We start from the raw sequence: 19407 nt of genomic DNA, 5'->3' as shown, positions 1-19407 counted from the left end.
CACAGAAGATGTCACATTTGTTCCTGAAGTGACGGCTCGTTAGTTCTGCCCTTAAAGGAAATCAACATGGGAAAAGTGCAATCGAAAGCCGGTAAGACACTAAAACGTATCAAGCGACTTTATTCTCACTCTTGTTTGTTTATTTATGTTTTAATAGCGCGTAAACGGAGAGAAAATCCAGAGGGTAAGGCGATGCATGTATAACGTTTATTATCCATACAGATATTACGTATGAAAAGGCTATTAAATGGGCGTTTGTGTTGTATTAGGAGATGTTTTCATGGAGGCTGAGTGTATTGGTGAAGTGGACAGAAACAAACAGGTAAGGTGACCATTTTTAATGTGCATGTTTAAGGGTTAAATCTTAAAGTTTTAATTGTTTAGTGAGTGCAACGTTTCTTGATAAAACCTAACTTTTATTAAACCATTATGAAACATTGCTAGATATTACATACATTATTTCTTAACATAGTAAACAGGCATTTATAGTCATTGCATACTGTCTTTTTATTGTAATATAGATGAAATGGACTACTAATCTGTTTAATATTATGCAGTGTGCGTTTTGCTTATTAAAATGTTCCCGTGAAAGCCCTTCATTTGTACGTTACATGAGCTTCTACGTTACATTTATTTTGGTTGTTATGACCTAATGTCTGGTGCTAAACTCCAAATACCAATAGTTTTTGTTTTTAGTTTTTTACATGATAGACTGCAAGTTGCATTATTGTCTTTATTGTATTGGCTAACGTTGCAGTTAGTGTTTTACAGACAACAGCGAATATATATATATATATATATATATAAAATGTACATGTTTTAGTACAGAAAAAGCTTTAAAATGACCTTTTGTCCCCAATATCGGTATTTTTGCGCTGAAACTCCAGCCACTCCAGTCTTCGCCGACGCTTTCGCCGTGTCCGGCGTGGTTAGCAAAGCAAATATCAAACTAGCATTTCATTACTGTAAGAATACTAATCCTGAGATAAAGTAAGATTAACATCAATATTTGTAAAAACTGTTCACTGTCTGTTACCGCACCGGTCGGGATGTCCATTTTGGCGATTGCTGACAGAAAGTGACAAATAAACTAAACGTCCGTTTGAAATGGTTTTCTTTGAAAAAGATTCAGAACGTCATACTTGAATTGATCGGGGTTTTAAAGGAATCGGTTGAATGAACGAGTGACTAATTCATAAAGACAGTCGTATGGAACTGTAAGGGTCCCCCTTTTCCTGCGGAACGGAATCCAGAGGCCCTGGTCGAAGGTCAATGCGTGTTCGGCCTTTTCTTTGCGTCTCTTTAAAAATCACCGATATTTAGAAATCTTTTGCATTTCCAATTGTAGTACTGACCTTATACATGATTTTACCTGACTCCAATCTTTCGTGATTTTAGTTATATATATTTATTTAAATGTAACTGCTGATCCCTCTAGTTGTGATAAAATTTAGATCCTTAATTAACTACAATACTTCCTAGTTTCGACTTATCGTTCGTTAGGAGTCTGGGTCGCTTAGAGACCTTGTTTGGCCAGAACAGACTCACGACACATCTGGGCTAGTCCAGGTCTTAGTCAGAGGCTACCCGTGGATCGCTTACCTTAATGCAGCCATTTCCTCAATAGACTCAAAAAGAGTAATTTTTTGTATCGTTCCCTAAGTAATAGCATGTGTTGGAACCTTTTTAGCTTCTTTTTAAGAAGAGACCAGGAGATCCTTGGTAAAGCAGGAGTTCGTTTTTATTTCGTTGCTGTAGTCATCTGCTAGTTTGAAGTTTATATGTTTCAAGGGGAGGAGTACACAGAGGTGGAGACCAATAAAACAAAAGTATGCAAATGCGATCAGGAACTTAGCCCAGAACAGGAACTTTCCCGATCCTTGATCTATTTAGCATCCAAGTGTCATTCAAATGCATAGGTGAAACAAAAGGCACAGTTGTACCTTAGGATTAGCATTCACACTTGACTTAGGACACCTACCAGATGTTCAAGAACTGAAAGACAAAAGATAACTGTCTCGGGGCTTGGGCTTCCTGCTCTTAGAATGTAAATCACAATACACATTCAGCATATACTGTTATATATTGGAGTCTGTGTTTAACCTTTTGTCAATTTGTAATACAACACATGCTAAGCCAGTTTGGTGGCCAGAAGTCAAGATCTCAAAAACGTGCCCCCGGCTCCATCCATTGATCGTGGATCTGACTCACCCTAGCACGCCAACAATGCGGAAAACCTCAGAAGTCACTAACCTACTAGAAAAGTTATTTCAGACAATATTATAAGTGAACCGAGATTGACGTTTATTTTGCCAGGCAAGAATAGTTTCCAAATTGGTATAATTCATAAACATTTGCACAACTGTTCAGCAGTACAAAAATAACGCGAAACAAACTAAAGCAAACTTAAAAGGTCATTTATACCTGGTCTTTAGAAAAGTACATAGTATGGTGTATGAGGACACACTCCACGCTACGGGCCGATCTGGCTACAGAATCGCCGCCTTGTTGTGTTTTGTCACTTTCCTTATATACTCAGACCAGACAAAGAGATCCCAAATTTAGTTGTAAAACCTTTCGGTGTTTAGGCTCCCGTGCTCCAGGGTCACACCTGGCTGGAACACGTTCAGAGACCCAAAAGGAGGGCACACCTCCTTCTCAACAGAACTCAGTTCTACCAAGTTTTAATCTTTCCCATAATATAAGTGATTACTGTGAAATTGAGACCAATTTACCAATCGCACTGAGACCTTTCAAATGAGACCGATAGATGAAAGTGAAGAACAATAGGTTCACAAGACACATGATATATATAATGCCTTATTCCTAATTAAACCAATTAGGGTGTTGTTTACTCTCTTTTTTGTTCCTTTGGATATCCCTTCTTAGAATAGTCTTATTGCACTTACAGGTTTTGATTCAGCTCCTTACAGAACAAACGCAGACGATGGGAGTGAAATAAATACGCTTTAAACAAATAGTGACTCGAGGAAATAGATCATAGTAATATTTTCCCCCACTGGACTGTACCATTAATGCAGGTGTTTTCAAGCTGTCATCTTTATGTATAAATATATAATTTAATACATCAGTCAGTATATTTGAATTCAGGCTAGGCCTACTATATTGAGTAGAATGTAATGTAGTGTAATGTAATGAAACAAAATCTTTTCAAACTAATATTTGACACATTTAAAATAACATGTTCAATTTTACAGTATAAAATAGGATTATAAAACGGTATGAAAAGGGGCTCAGCTCTAATGGCGGTGAAGGAAGAAGGAGGATCTGCTTGTAAAAGTGTTACTAAAAAGTAATATGTAACAATCCTCATTTAGAAAGCATATATTTCGTGGTGCAGTATATTATTATTAGTTTAAATAAAGGTCGTAAAATTAGTATGTATGAATGTATCAGAGTGATCATCTGCTGTCCTGCTTAGTTATTGATGGAGAAACAAAGAGAAAACAAACAATATCACGTTTTGTCGCTTGCAGTTTCTTCTTCACTCAGCATTTCTCATGTGGTTTATCTTAAAGGTTACAATTTGATAATGGCTAATACCACAAAGAAGGATTTTAGGATGGATAGTAGGGCTATGCACATTGTGTCGCAGGCTTAGCGTTTTGTTGCTGGAATATTTGGTGTTTTCTGTTACTATTTGTGTATTAACGTTTGCCTGTTGCTCTGTTTCCTGTTTGTCGTTAAAGTGGTCTTTCAGCTAGTGCCCTCTAAAACTAACCAAAACCAGTCTAACTGTAACATTTAATATGTAACATCAATAAATAATGTAATTATTATAATGTTTTTTTACATTTAGAGCGAAATGCTTTACAGAGCTGTTATCCGTTTACATGTTTAATTTCTGTCCAATCTGGCCTCTTAAAACTAATCAGGGTTTTTAAGCTTGGGGAGCTTGTTTGTATTTGTACTGTATAAGTATTTGTCAGTGTCTGTACAGTACTAGTGTTGATGTGTTTACTGCTTCTCCTGAGAAGATGCTTGTGTAGTTCCAAATTCTCAGAGTTCCGCTCACTGTTGTGACATCATAATGAAGCGTCTGTTCTGGCCGCTGTAAACCGCTGTTCTGAATAATTTTCTTCTGTTGGTGTGTTAGGAGTGAAAAGAGCGAAAGCTACTTTCGTGACTTTGTGCAACTATTGACGACAAATACTGAATTTGCTTTCAGCAGTCATTGTCCACAATGGCACTGTTGAGGAGTGTATTCAGACAACTTTTTGAGCGTTTTGCTCACTTCTTGCGCAGGAGGGAGACACCTTTGAGGGCACAGCAGCGGCCCAGCGCAAGACCTGGCGGCCCTAGAGAAACCTCCAGAGGCATCTGCGACAAAAACGGGTGAGAGCGAGGCCTTCAACATCACTGCCGGAAACCAGAAGCGCAGGAGGAGACGCCGCCAGGTAAGTTACCTGAGATACCAGCTTGCACTGAAAAACAAAAAAAGGTTTGGAATCAATTTTCACTTAGACATTACTAGTAAATTTCACAATTGTTTATAAAGAAACCTCAACACGCAGAATTAAATGTAACATTCTGAAAAAGAAACGGTGCTGAAATAGTACTGTCTGTAATACAATAATCTTTATTCACAAACTTGAAACATAATATTTTTACAGTATGGAGAGAAAGAGAAGGAAAGGCAGGTGAAGAGAAAGGTGAAGAAGGAGAGAGGGATGAATGCAGTAGGAAAAAATAAAGACGAGGCTGACGAAGAAAGAGAGACACTTAACCCTGAAAAGAGAAAGGATAGAGGACATGCGCTGCAGAAAAAGAGAGATGGAGAGTCTAGAAATTGTGATGGAGGGAGGAAGCGAGCATAGAGAGGTTGGAGAAAAAAGAAAAGGAAGAAAAAACTGAAGGAGCAAAAGACTACTGAGCCAACACCACGTCTTGTGGAGGCGAAACCTCTGCTCATTCTAGTCACTCCTCCAGTGAGAGCTTCCTTACTGAAGCCAATAGAAGGAAAACTTCCAGTGCTTTCAGGAGTCTGTGAAGACCTTCTTCCACCCGCTGCTCCCTTCAAGCCCCTGCCTCCAGTGACTAAACTGCCCGCGTGTCCTCAAAATCCAGTTCCTGCACCAGAGGAAGTGTCTCTGCTATGGCCTCCTCTTCAGGTGGATCCTCCCGAGCCGCCGGCAGTTCCTCCACATCCCACTCCAGCACCTGAAGAAGTGTTTTCCCTCCGGCGCTCCCACCTGAGTCCTTCCAAACAACTGGTGGTGCCTCCGAGCCCCGCTCCTAAACATGAAGAAGTTGTTGATCTGCAACATTCTTCATCTCAGGTTTATCCTTCCAGTCCCGTGGGACCTCAGCCGCCCACTTCTTCTCAGTTTGAGCCGCCTCCGCAACTCACGCTCATTGACATAGAGGATGACATAGAGTCAGAGTTCGCGGACTACACAGGGAACTATCAGGCCTGGAACTTACCCAAGTCTGAAAGCCCCCGATCGATGGAGGCTGAAATCAGACCGAGGAAGACGATTGCTTGGTTGGAGAGTGACAGCGAGTTGCTAGAGGAAGTGGTAGAGGTCCAGGGATGTGAGGAAAAGAAAGATAACCCTGATGAAATGGGAGACTCCAGTTCCATGGAAGGGCATCTGGATGGCGCCGCACAGAACAAAAAAGAGTTGGAGACCCAGCACAATGCGAAGGTCCAGGAAGTGCCACAGAGCCGAAGAAAAGTGTCCCGTTTTCTGTTCGCCTGGGCAGAAAAGAAGACCAAGGAAAGGGAGGAGAAGAAAATATTGAAAGAGAAGGAGCAAAGAGAGAAAGAGTTGCTGCTTGAACGCTACAGAAATGATCCAAAACTGAAGCACTTGTTGTTTAATAAGCACAACCGCCACTACTGCTCCGGATGAAGAGCACGGTCCCTTCCCGAAACATCCTCCTTACCTTTAACCTGCAGCACAATTCTGTGTACAAATAAAATAAAAATGCAAACTAAAAGCTGATGGACCCATGCAAGTTTCCTGACTACTAAAACATAAAAGCATGTGTTTAATGTTCAAATGTGTAAGATGAAAACACGTTTTATATTTTCATACACGCACAGGAATGAAAGATTCATCTCAGATCACAATATTAGATTTGAGAAAGGTATATTACAGGAAATTATGTGCGTCATGAAAGCACATCACCTGCCACTTCCTCTCTTAGAATACATGTACTTTATGTAGTCATTTAGCAGATGCTTTTATCCAAACCAACAAAAGAGCAATAAAATTTCAAGGATACATATCATGCTATTGTTGTTCTTGAACAACTTGCATTTACTTTATGCATTTAAAATTCATAGTGTTTAAAATGTACATGCACACTGTTGCCACTGTGGTTTTAAGCTGGTCTTCCAGCTAGTGCCAAACCCCCTGTAAAAAGAACATCTAGAAAGGGCAAACGAGCAAAAGAAAAGTGGCACTTGTCTGGCACGACCATGATCCTTCCCACATTGGACCTAACTATAAATTACCTGGACCCGTCCCCTATAGATGCTTTTTCTGGAGTTGTCAGAGCAGTTTTTTTTTTTTTTTCAAGCACAGAGTAAAAGTAGCATCTAATTTGAATATTTATTCAGCTGTTATTGCTGTTAGTTTACTTTGTTTTTCAGATCTGCAAATCCTACTCGCTTCTCATGAGCGCTCTTCTAGAGTTGGCCCATAGTGACGAGAGAGAATGGGAGGAATAAAACAGATCACCTTCCTATTTCTTGACATGCATTTCAAGACATCGCCAGAGGGCGCTATAATCTAAGGCCTTTTTTATGTATTGAAACGCACTGCAGATTTTGTTTTGTGTAGCATAATGAAATGCAGCAACATTTAAAAACATACCATAGTGCATTTAGATGCCACAAAACTGCAATATGTACATTTGTTTTCAAATGTTTAGGCCTAAATGTTGAGTTCAATTTGAAACATTACCGTCATTGTGCTTTGAAACGAATCTCTCTTGACTGGAGAAATGAAAGCTGAACATGTAGAACATAAGAATATGGTCCAAAGATTGAACTCTCATGCTCATTTTACCAGGCTGTCCAATGAATAAAGTGCGCTAAAACTGAAGGAGGTGGACTTCATCAAAGGGAGGGTGAATCCTACGAGTTGAGCTTCCTCCACAGCGAGTGAGAGAGCGTGAAGAAAATCTTTACGAAGACTAGACTTTCCCAAAGTCTTTCCTCTCAGTCTCCGACTAGAACATGGACAGGCTTCGGTGGAAACATGCACATCCAGCACCACTTCATTTATGGCACAGAAGATGTCACATTTGTTCCTGAAGTGACGGCTCGTTAGTTCTGTCCTTAAATGAAATCAACATGGGAAAAGTGCAATCGAAAGCCGGTAAGACACTAAAACGTATCAAGCGACTTTATTCTCACTCTTGTTTGTTTATTTATGTTTTAATAGCGCGTAAACGGAGAGAAAATCCAGAGGGTAAGGCGATGCATGTATAACGTTTATTATCCATACAGATATTACGTATGAAAAGGCTATTAAATGGGCGTTTGTGTTGTATTAGGAGATGTTTTCATGGAGGCTGAGTGTATTGGTGAAGTGGACAGAAACAAACAGGTAAGGTGACCATTTTTAATGTGCATGTTTAAGGGTTAAATCTTAAAGTTTTAATTGTTTAGTGAGTGCAACGTTTCTTGATAAAACCTAACTTTTATTAAACCATTATGAAACATTGCTAGATATTACATACATTATTTCTTAACATAGTAAACAGGCATTTATAGTCATTGCATACTGTCTTTTTATTGTAATATAGATGAAATGGACTACTAATCTGTTTAATATTATGCAGTGTGCGTTTTGCTTATTAAAATGTTCCGTGAAAGCCCTTCATTTGTACGTTACATGAGCTTCTACGTTACATTTATTTTGGTTGTTATGACCTAATGTCTGGTGCTAAACTCCAAATACCAATAGTTTTTGTTTTTAGTTTTTACATGATAGACTGCAAGTTGCATTATTGTCTTTATTGTATTGGCTAACGTTGCAGTTAGTGTTTTACAGACAACAGATATATATATATATATATATATATATATATATATATATATAAAATGTACATGTTTTAGTACAGAAAAAGCTTTAAAATGACCTTTTGTCCCCCAATATCGGTATTTTTGCGCTGAAACTCCAGCCACTCCAGTCTTCGCGGCGCTTCGCCGTGCCCGACGTGGTTAGCAAAGCAAATATCAAACTAGCATTTCATTACTGTAAGAATACTAATCCTGAGATAAAGTAAGATTAACATCAATATTTGTAAAACTGTTCACTGTCTGTTACCGCATCGGTCGGGATGTCCATTTTGGCGATTGCTGACAGAAAGTGACAAATAAACGAAACGTCCGTTTGAAATGGTTTTCTTTGAAAAAGATTCAGAACGTCATACTTGAATTGATCGGGGTTTTAAAGGAATCGGTTGAATGAACGAGTGACTAATTCATAAAGACAGTCGTATGGAACTGTAAGGGTCCCCCTTTTCCTGCGGAACGGAATCCAGAGGCCCTGGTCGAAGGTCAATGCGTGTTCGGCCTTTTCTTTGCGTCTCTTTAAAAATCACCGATATTTAGAAATCTTTTGCATTTCCAATTGTAGTACTGACCTTATACATGATTTTACCTGACTCCAATCTTTCGTGATTTTAGTTATATATATTTATTTAAATGTAACTGCTGATCCCTCTAGTTGTGATAAAATTTAGATCCTTAATTAACTACAATACTTCCTAGTTTCGACTTATCGTTCGTTAGGAGTCTGGGTCGCTTAGAGACCTTGTTTGGCCAGAACAGACTCACGACACATCTGGGCTAGTCCAGGTCTTAGTCAGAGGCTACCCGTGGATCGCTTACCTTAATGCAGCCATTTCCTCAATAGACTCAAAAAGAGTAATTTTTTGTATGCGTTCCCTAAGTAATAGCATGTGTTGGAACCTTTTTTTAGCTTCTTTTTAAGAAGAGACCAGGAGATCCTTGGTAAAGCAGGAGTTCGTTTTTTATTTCGTTGCTGTAGTCATCTGCTAGTTTGAAGTTTATATGTTTCAAGGGGGAGGAGTACACAGAGGTGGAGACCAATAAAACAAAAGTATGCAAATGCGATCAGGAACTTAGCCCAGAACAGGAACTTTCCCGATCCTTGATCTATTTAGCATCCAAGTGTCATTCAAATGCATAGGTGAAACAAAAGGCACAGTTGTACCTTAGGATTAGCATTCACACTTGACTTAGGACACCTACCAGATGTTCAAGAACTGAAAGACAAAAGATAACTGTCTCGGGGCTTGGGCTTCCTGCTCTTAGAATGTAAATCACAATACACATTCAGCATATACTGTTATATATTGGAGTCTGTGTTTAACCTTTTGTCAATTTGTAATACAACACATGCTAAGCCAGTTTGGTGGCCAGAAGTCAAGATCTCAAAAACGTGCCCCCGGCTCCATCCATTGATCGTGGATCTGACTCACCCTAGCACGCCAACAATGCGGAAAACCTCAGAAGTCACTAACCTACTAGAAAAGTTATTTCAGACAATATTATAAGTGAACCGAGATTGACGTTTATTTTGCCAGGCAAGAATAGTTTCCAAATTGGTATAATTCATAAACATTTGCACAACTGTTCAGCAGTACAAAAATAACTTGAAACAAACTAAAGCAAACTTAAAAGGTCATTTATACCTGGTCTTTAGAAAAGTACATAGTATGGTGTATGAGGACACACTCCACGCTACGGGCCGATCTGGCTACAGAATCGCCGCCTTGTTGTGTTTTGTCACTTTCCTTATATACTCAGACCAGACAAAGAGATCCCAAATTTAGTTGTAAAACCTTTCGGTGTTTAGGCTCCCGTGCTCCAGGGTCACACCTGGCTGGAACACGTTCAGAGACCCAAAGGAGGGCACACCTCCTTCTCAACAGAACTCAGTTCTACCAAGTTTTAATCTTTCCCATAATATAAGTGATTACTGTGAAATTGAGACCAATTTACCAATCGCACTGAGACCTTTCAAATGAGACCGATAGATGAAAGTGAAGAACAATAGGTTCACAAGACACATGATATATATAATGCCTTATTCCTAATTAAACCAATTAGGGTGTTGTTTACTCTCTTTTTTGTTCCTTTGGATATCCCTTCTTAGAATAGTCTTATTGCACTTACAGGTTTTGATTCAGCTCCTTACAGAACAAACGCAGACGATGGGAGTGAAATAAATACGCTTTAAACAAATAGTGACTCGAGGAAATAGATCATAGTAATATTTTCCCCCACTGGACTGTACCATTAATGCAGGTGTTTTCAAGCTGTCATCTTTATGTATAAATATATAATTTAATACATCAGTCAGTATATTTGAATTCAGGCTAGGCCTACTATATTGAGTAGAATGTAATGTAGTGTAATGTAATGAAACAAAATCTTTTCAAACTAATATTTGACACATTTAAAATAACATGTTCAATTTTACAGTATAAAATAGGATTATAAAACGGTATGAAAAGGGGCTCAGCTCTAATGGCGGTGAAGGAAGAAGGAGGATCTGCTTGTAAAAGTGTTACTAAAAAGTAATATGTAACAATCCTCATTTAGAAAGCATATATTTCGTGGTGCAGTATATTATTATTAGTTTAAATAAAGGTCGTAAAATTAGTATGTATGAATGTATCAGAGTGATCATCTGCTGTCCTGCTTAGTTATTGATGGAGAAACAAAGAGAAAACAAACAATATCACGTTTTGTCGCTTGCAGTTTCTTCTTCACTCAGCATTTCTCATGTGGTTTATCTTTAAAAGGTTACAATTTGATAATGGCTAATACCACAAAGAAGGATTTTAGGATGGATAGTAGGGCTATGCACATTGTGTCGCAGGCTTAGCGTTTTGTTGCTGGAATATTTGGTGTTTTCTGTTACTATTTGTGTATTAACGTTTGCCTGTTGCTCTGTTTCCTGTTTGTCGTTAAAGTGGTCTTTCAGCTAGTGCCCTCTAAAACTAACCAAAACCAGTCTAACTGTAACATTTAATATGTAACATCAATAAATAATGTAATTATTATAATGTTTTTACATTTAGAGCGAAATGCTTTACAGAGCTGTTATCCGTTTACATGTTTAATTTCTGTCCAATCTGGCCTCTTAAAACTAATCAGGGTTTTTAAGCTTGGGGAGCTTGTTTGTATTTGTACTGTATAAGTATTTGTCAGTGTCTGTACAGTACTAGTGTTGATGTGTTTACTGCTTCTCCTGAGAAGATGCTTGTGTAGTTCCAAATTCTCAGAGTTCCGCTCACTGTTGTGACATCATAATGAAGCGTCTGTTCTGGCCGCTGTAAACCGCTGTTCTGAATAATTTTCTTCTGTTGGTGTGTTAGGAGTGAAAAGAGCGAAAGCTACTTTCGTGACTTTGTGCAACTATTGACGACAAATACTGAATTTGCTTTCAGCAGTCATTGTCCACAATGGCACTGTTGAGGAGTGTATTCAGACAACTTTTTGAGCGTTTTGCTCACTTCTTGCGCAGGAGGAGGAGACACCTTTGAGGGCACAGCAGCGCCCAGCGCAAGACCTGGCGGCCCTAGAGAAACCTCCAGAGGCATCTGCGACAAAAAGCGGGTGAGCGAGGCCTTCAACATCACTGCCGGAAACCAGAAGCGCAGGAGGAGACGCCGCCAGGTAAGTTACCTGAGATACCAGCTTGCACTGAAAAACAAAAAAAGGTTTGGAATCAATTTTCACTTAGACATTACTAGTAAATTTCACAATTGTTTATAAAGAAACCTCAACACGCAGAATTAAATGTAACATTCTGAAAAAGAAAGCGGTGCTGAAATAGTACTGTCTGTAATACAATAATCTTTATTCACAAACTTGAAACATAATATTTTTACAGTATGGAGAGAAAGAGAAGGAAAGGCAGGTGAAGAGAAAGGTGAAGAAGGAGAGAGGGATGAATGCAGTAGGAAAAAATAAAGACGAGGCTGACGAAGAAAGAGAGACACTTAACCCTGAAAAGAGAAAGGATAGAGGACATGCGCTGCAGAAAAAAAGAGAGATGGAGAGTCTAGAAATTGTGATGGAGGGAGGAAGCGAGCATAGAGAGGTTGGAGAAAAAGAAAAGGAAGAAAAAACTGAAGGAGCAAAAGACTACTGAGCCAACACCACGTCTTGTGGAGGCGAAACCTCTGCTCATTCTAGTCACTCCTCCAGTGAGAGCTTCCTTACTGAAGCCAATAGAAGGAAAACTTCCAGTGCTTTCAGGAGTCTGTGAAGACCTTCTTCCACCCGCTGCTCCTTCAAGCCCCTGCCTCCAGTGACTAAACTGCCCGCGTGTCCTCAAAATCCAGTTCCTGCACCAGAGGAAGTGTCTCTGCTATGGCCTCCTCTTCAGGTGGATCCTCCCGAGCCGCCGGCAGTTCCTCCACATCCCACTCCAGCACCTGAAGAAGTGTTTTCCCTCCGGCGCTCCCACCTGAGTCCTTCCAAACAACTGGTGGTGCCTCCGAGCCCCGCTCCTAAACATGAAGAAGTTGTTGATCTGCAACATTCTTCATCTCAGGTTTATCCTTCCAGTCCCGTGGGACCTCAGCCCGCCACTTCTTCTCAGTTTGAGCCGCCTCCGCAACTCACGCTCATTGACATAGAGGATGACATAGAGTCAGAGTTCGCGGACTACACAGGAACTATCAGGCCTGGAACTTACCCAAGTCTGAAAGCCCCGATCGATGGAGGCTGAAATCAGACCGAGGAAGACGATTGCTTGGTTGGAGAGTGACAGCGAGTTGCTAGAGGAAGTGGTAGAGGTCCAGGGATGTGAGAAAAGAAAGATAACCCTGATGAAATGGGAGACTCCAGTTCCATGGAAGGGCATCTGGATGGCGCCGCACAGAACAAAAAGAGTTGGAGACCCAGCACAATGCGAAGGTCCAGGAAGTGCCACAGAGCCGAAGAAAAGTGTCCCGTTTTCTGTTCGCCTGGGCAGAAAAGAAGACCAAGGAAAGGGAGGAGAAGAAAATATTGAAAGAGAAGGAGCAAAGAGAGAAAGAGTTGCTGCTTGAACGCTACAGAAATGATCCAAAACTGAAGCACTTGTTGTTTAATAAGCACAACCGCCACTACTGCTCCGGATGAAGAGCACGGTCCCTTCCCGAAACATCCTCCTTACCTTTAACCTGCAGCACAATTCTGTGTACAAATAAAATAAAAATGCAAACTAAAAGCTGATGGACCCATGCAAGTTTCCTGACTACTAAAACATAAAAGCATGTGTTTAATGTTCAAATGTGTAAGATGAAAACACGTTTTATATTTTCATACACGCACAGGAATGAAAGATTCATCTCAGATCACAATATTAGATTTGAGAAAGGTATATTACAGGAAATTATGTGCGTCATGAAAGCACATCACCTGCCACTTCCTCTCTTAGAATACATGTACTTTATGTAGTCATTTAGCAGATGCTTTTATCCAAACCAACAAAAGAGCAATAAAATTTCAAGGATACATATCATGCTATTGTTGTTCTTGAACAACTTGCATTTACTTTATGCATTTAAAATTCATAGTGTTTAAAATGTACATGCACACTGTTGCCACTGTGGTTTTAAGCTGGTCTTCCAGCTAGTGCCAAACCCCCTGTAAAAAGAACATCTAGAAAGGGCAAAGCGAGCAAAAGAAAAGTGGCACTTGTCTGGCACGACCATGATCCTCCCACATTGGACCTAACTATAAATTACCTGGACCCGTCCCCTATAGATGCTTTTTCTGGAGTTGTCAGAGCAGTTTTTTTTTTTTTTCAAGCACAGAGTAAAAGTAGCATCTAATTTGAATATTTATTCAGCTGTTATTGCTGTTAGTTTACTTTGTTTTTCAGATCTGCAAATCCTACTCGCTTCTCATGAGCGCTCTTCTAGAGTTGGCCCATAGTGACGAGAGAGAATGGGAGAATAAAACAGATCACCTTCCTATTTCTTGACATGCATTTCAAGACATCGCCAGAGGCGCTATAATCTAAGGCCTTTTTTATGTATTGAAACGCACTGCAGATTTTGTTTTGTGTAGCATAATGAAATGCAGCAACATTTTAAAAACATACCATAGTGCATTTAGATGCCACAAAACTGCAATATGTACATTTGTTTTCAAATGTTTAGGCCTAAATGTTGAGTTCAATTTGAAACATTACCGTCATTGTGCTTTGAAACGATCTCTCTTGACTGGAGAAATGAAAGCTGAACATGTAGAACATAAGAATATGGTCCAAAGATTGAACTCTCATGCTCATTTTACCAGGCTGTCCAATGAATAAAGTGCGCTAAAACTGAAGGAGGTGGACTTCATCAAAGGGAGGGTGAATCCTACGAGTTGAGCTTCCTCCACAGCGAGTGAGAGAGCGTGAAGAAAATCTTTACGAAGACTAGACTTTCCCAAAGTCTTTCCTCTCAGTCTCCGACTAGAACATGGACAGGCTTCGGTGGAAACATGCACATCCAGCACCACTTCATTTATGGCACAGAAGATGTCACATTTGTTCCTGAAGTGACGGCTCGTTAGTTCTGTCCTTAAATGAAATCAACATGGGAAAAGTGCAATCGAAAGCCGGTAAGACACTAAAAGCGTATCAAGCGACTTTATTCTCACTCTTGTTTGTTTATTTATGTTTTAATAGCGCGTAAAGCGGAGAGAAAATCCAGAGGGTAAGGCGATGCATGTATAACGTTTATTATCCATACAGATATTACGTATGAAAAGGCTATTAAATGGGCGTTTGTGTTGTATTAGGAGATGTTTTCATGGAGGCTGAGTGTATTGGTGAAGTGGACAGAAACAAACAGGTAAGGTGACCATTTTTTTAATGTGCATGTTTAAGGGTTAAATCTTAAAGTTTTAATTGTTTAGTGAGTGCAACGTTTCTTGATAAAACCCAACTTTTATTAAACCATTATGAAACATTGCTAGATATTACATACATTATTTCTTAACATAGTAAACAGGCATTTATAGTCATTGCATACTGTCTTTTTATTGTAATATAGATGAAATGGACTACTAATCTGTTTAATATTATGCAGTGTGCGTTTTGCTTATTAAAATGTTCCGTGAAAGCCCTTCATTTGTATGTTACATGAGCTTCTACGTTACATTTATTTTGGTTGTTATGACCTAATGTCTGGTGCTAAACTCCAAATACCAATAGTTTTTGTTTTTAGTTTTTACATGATAGACTGCAAGTTGCATTATTGTCTTTATTGTATTGGCTAACGTTGCAGTTAGTGTTTTACAGACAACAGCGAATATATATATATATATATATATATATGTACATATATTTAGTATGTTTTAGTACAGAAAAAGCTTTAAAATGACCTTTTTTGTCCCCAATATCGGTATTTTTGCGCTGAAACTCCAGCCACTCCAGTCTTCGCCGCGCGCTCGCCGTGCCCGGCGTGGTTAGCAAAGCAAATATCAAACTAGCATTTCATTACTGTAAGAATACTAATCCTGAGATAAAGTAAGATTAACATCAATATTTGTAAAAACTGTTCACTGTCTGTTACCGTATCGGTCGGGATGTCCATTTTGGCGATTGCTGACAGAAAGTGACAAATAAGCGAAACGTCCGTTTGAAATGGTTTTCTTTGAAAAGATTCAGAACGTCATACTTGAATTGATCGGGTTTTAAAGGAATCGGTTGAATGAACGAGTGACTAATTCATAAAGACAGTCGTATGGAACTGTAAAGTCCCCCTTTTCCTGCGGAGCGGAATCCAGAGGCCCTGGTCGAAGGTCAATGCGTGTTCGGCCTTTTCTTTGCGTCTCTTTAAAAATCACCGATATTTAGAAATCTTTTGCATTTCCAATTGTAGTACTGACCTTATACATGATTTTACCTGACTCAATCTTTCGTGATTTTAGTTATATATATTTATTTAAATGTAACTGCTGATCCCTCTAGTTGTGATAAAATTTAGATCCTTAATTAACTACAATACTTCCTAGTTTCGACTTATCGTTCGTTAGGAGTCTGGGTCGCTTAGAGACCTTGTTTGGCCAGAACAGACTCACGACACATCTGGGCTAGTCCAGGTCTTAGTCAGAGGCTACCCCGTGGATCGCTTACCTTAATGCAGCCATTTCCTCAATAGACTCAAAAAGAGTAATTTTTTGTATGCGTTCCCTAAGTAATAGCATGTGTTGGAACCTTTTTTTTAGCTTCTTTTTAAGAAGAGACCAGGAGATCCTTGGTAAAGCAGGAGTTCGTTTTTATTTCGTTGCTGTAGTCATCTGCTAGTTTGAAGTTTATATGTTTCAAGGGGAGGAGTACACAGAGGTGGAGACCAATAAAACAAAAGTATGCAAATGCGATCAGGAACTTAGCCCAGAACAGGAACTTTCCCGATCCTTGATCTATTTAGCATCCAAGTGTCATTCAAATGCATAGGTGAAACAAAAGGCACAGTTGTACCTTAGGATTAGCATTCACACTTGACTTAGGACACCTACCAGATGTTCAAGAACTGAAAGACAAAAGATAACTGTCTCGGGGCTTGGGCTTCCTGCTCTTAGAATGTAAATCACAATACACATTCAGCATATACTGTTATATATTGGAGTCTGTGTTTAACCTTTTGTCAATTTGTAATACAACACATGCTAAGCCAGTTTGGTGGCCAGAAGTCAAGATCTCAAAAACGTGCCCCCGGCTCCATCCATTGATCGTGGATCTGACTCACCCTAGCACGCCAACAAAACACAGGTGGGGAGTACTGAGCAGGATTCCTTGTCGCTAATGAAAGAGAGAGCGCAGAAGTGTTGGCATCGCAGCTTTTGGAGCTAGAACGTGTGGATGATGCACAACCTCCTAAAGCGGAGCCAGACTTGGAGGGTTCAGGTGGCAGCGTAGATCTCACTAGTGCAGTTTGTCCAGAGAGCAGTACTGAACGGGATGAGCAAGTAACCCACCTCTCTTTAGAGTGGGAGGAAGAAATGCACCTAGTCTGAGGAAAAAGTCTAATTATGTTTACCAATTGAGTGCCAAAACACTAAATAAAAGCAGAATTGCTTGTTTAGAAATGGAGAAGAGTGATTTGGTGCATTGTGGGTAGACGGGACTTGTCTTGGTTGTGTGTTGCAACGCGTCTGGTGGAAGAAAAAAATATTCAAGCTAATGAAAGCTGATGAGAGAAGAGTGAGTCTCATTCACTAACCGTATTTGTGTGTGTATGAATGTTTTGCACAGAAATCATAATTCTTTAATATCTTAGCACTTTTTTGTTTTTTTTCTACATTTTAGCATAACATTTAGAACCAACTAGAACTGTATGTATGTAAAAATCAGTCCTGGTGGCCTTAGAAACATGAAATGGTGTAAGCCGAAAAGTTGGAAATTTGAACAGTTGAGGACCCAAAAGTGTTTTAGCGTAAAAAAATTGATGTATTTTAGATCTGGCATTGGCTTTGCATAAAAATGTATTTTTAGGCCCAAATAAAAGTCTTTATTTTGTGTTTAAAAGCCATTTATATGGAGATGGTTAGGGCACTAATTATGCTAATTGCTCATTTTAGGGACTTTTATGTAGAATAATCTGGATCTATTAACATTATAAGATAGTAAGAGCAAATATACATGCGTACCTTTTGAGAAGAATAGGGCAAGAATTTTGTGTAAGAACCATTTCTGTGCACATAAGAACACGGTTATAAGTGAATGTTGCAAAGTGTTAAACTCACAATGACATGGAAGTAGCGACAGGTATTTTATTCTATATGTGTATAGATCTGAGGGAAATGGATATTTGGAAAAGAAAAAAAAATGTTAGGTGGCGACTTGGTTGTATCCATTGTTGTGTTGATTGCAGTCGATTGTAACAAAGAGGTGGGATTTATGCGTGCTGAACGGTTGGAGACATGAACCTACATCATCGTAGAGAAGTCTGTCATTTTCACTGGAAGATCCACTTCATTTAACAGTTACAAGGTTTTCGTTTCAAGCGAAGCAAACGCCACTTTGGCCATCTCTACAAGTCTTGCTGTGGGTGCCATGAGAGAAAGCTTCATCTGTATTAGATTGGAAAGTCATTCTTTCTTAAGTTCAAATGACGGAAATTAAATGGATGAATTTTGGACGTAGTTGTATCTTTCTGAGAAGAAAATGGAATGTTTACGTGCAGAAGAAATATGAAAGCATCCATCCAATGTTTCTTGGCTCTTACAGTTACACTGAATGAGTGTGAAGCCATCGTTAAGACCTGAACTTTTTGCCCTGTTTTGTTTTTAGTTCTACAGCTCTCTGATGCTCTGTTCTCTTATTAAAAAAAAAAAACACTAATGTTGTTTTTATTTCATCTAATCAAGTCACATTAATACAAGTGCAGATTGCACAGTGCACATTTCATGTTAAAAATTAGTGTTTTGAAATCTTCAAACCGTTTATTCTTCAACTATTGTCATATTGTCCTGCAGAAGACCTTGTTCGCTTCCAAAAGGTTACCCTTCATGTAAACTTACACTCCTGAAAATGTGAGGGCATTTATTACCTTATCTATTGTGACTACTACACACAATACCTCTGATTATCCTGTGTTGTGTATTTAATTTGGGCTCATGAATAACATATATATATATATATATATATATATATATATATATATATATATATATATATATATATATATATATATATATATATATATATATATATATGCATAAAGGCACTTCACAGGTCTTCTGAAGCAATAGTGAGATAACAACAGTGCTTTTAATTTTTGTTTGTGTGCGAACTATGTATATGTTCTATACATAGAAAGTCATTCATTTTAACAACAAAAACCTGTATCAAAATTGCATTATGTCTCTTATTTTATGCACGGCTTATAAGGCCAAATTAATCATCTGTTTACCAATTATCAAACATTTGCAGAAGGCCTCATCACATCCCTCACCGACGAAACATACTGTGCAGTAATCAAGAGGCTTTTCAAGGATAAGGTTTCCAGGTTAAATACAATTTAAGATTTGTAGACGGCATCTGTGGCATTCTATTGGTTGCCACATTATCCTTTTAGTTTGTACAACAAAAGCAATGTATTTAAAACATAATTCATACACCGTTCCTAGATCTTAAAGTGTATTTGAACCAGACTATTTCTATTACTGATACATGATTGTTGGAAGGTCATAGATTTGGAGAAATTTAGTTTTCATTTGTTTTCTTTAATTTACTGTGCTCATCAGTGTGCCTTTTTTGTACTTTCTTATTTATATACATGTTGCCTAATTATGTTAGTGTTTGCTGTGTCAATCAAATACAATCAACTTTACATATTCATGAACTGATAAAAAAAATTTGAATTTCTTTTTTCAGACAGAATAGTTTTTGGCTCGTGTTG

The sequence above is a fragment of the Puntigrus tetrazona genome, chromosome 2 (assembly GCF_018831695.1).
Source record: "Puntigrus tetrazona isolate hp1 chromosome 2, ASM1883169v1, whole genome shotgun sequence".
Classification (NCBI taxonomy): domain Eukaryota; kingdom Metazoa; phylum Chordata; class Actinopteri; order Cypriniformes; family Cyprinidae; genus Puntigrus; species Puntigrus tetrazona.
The sequence above is the reverse complement of the archived record's forward strand: the minus strand, read 5'-3'. Positions refer to the sequence as shown.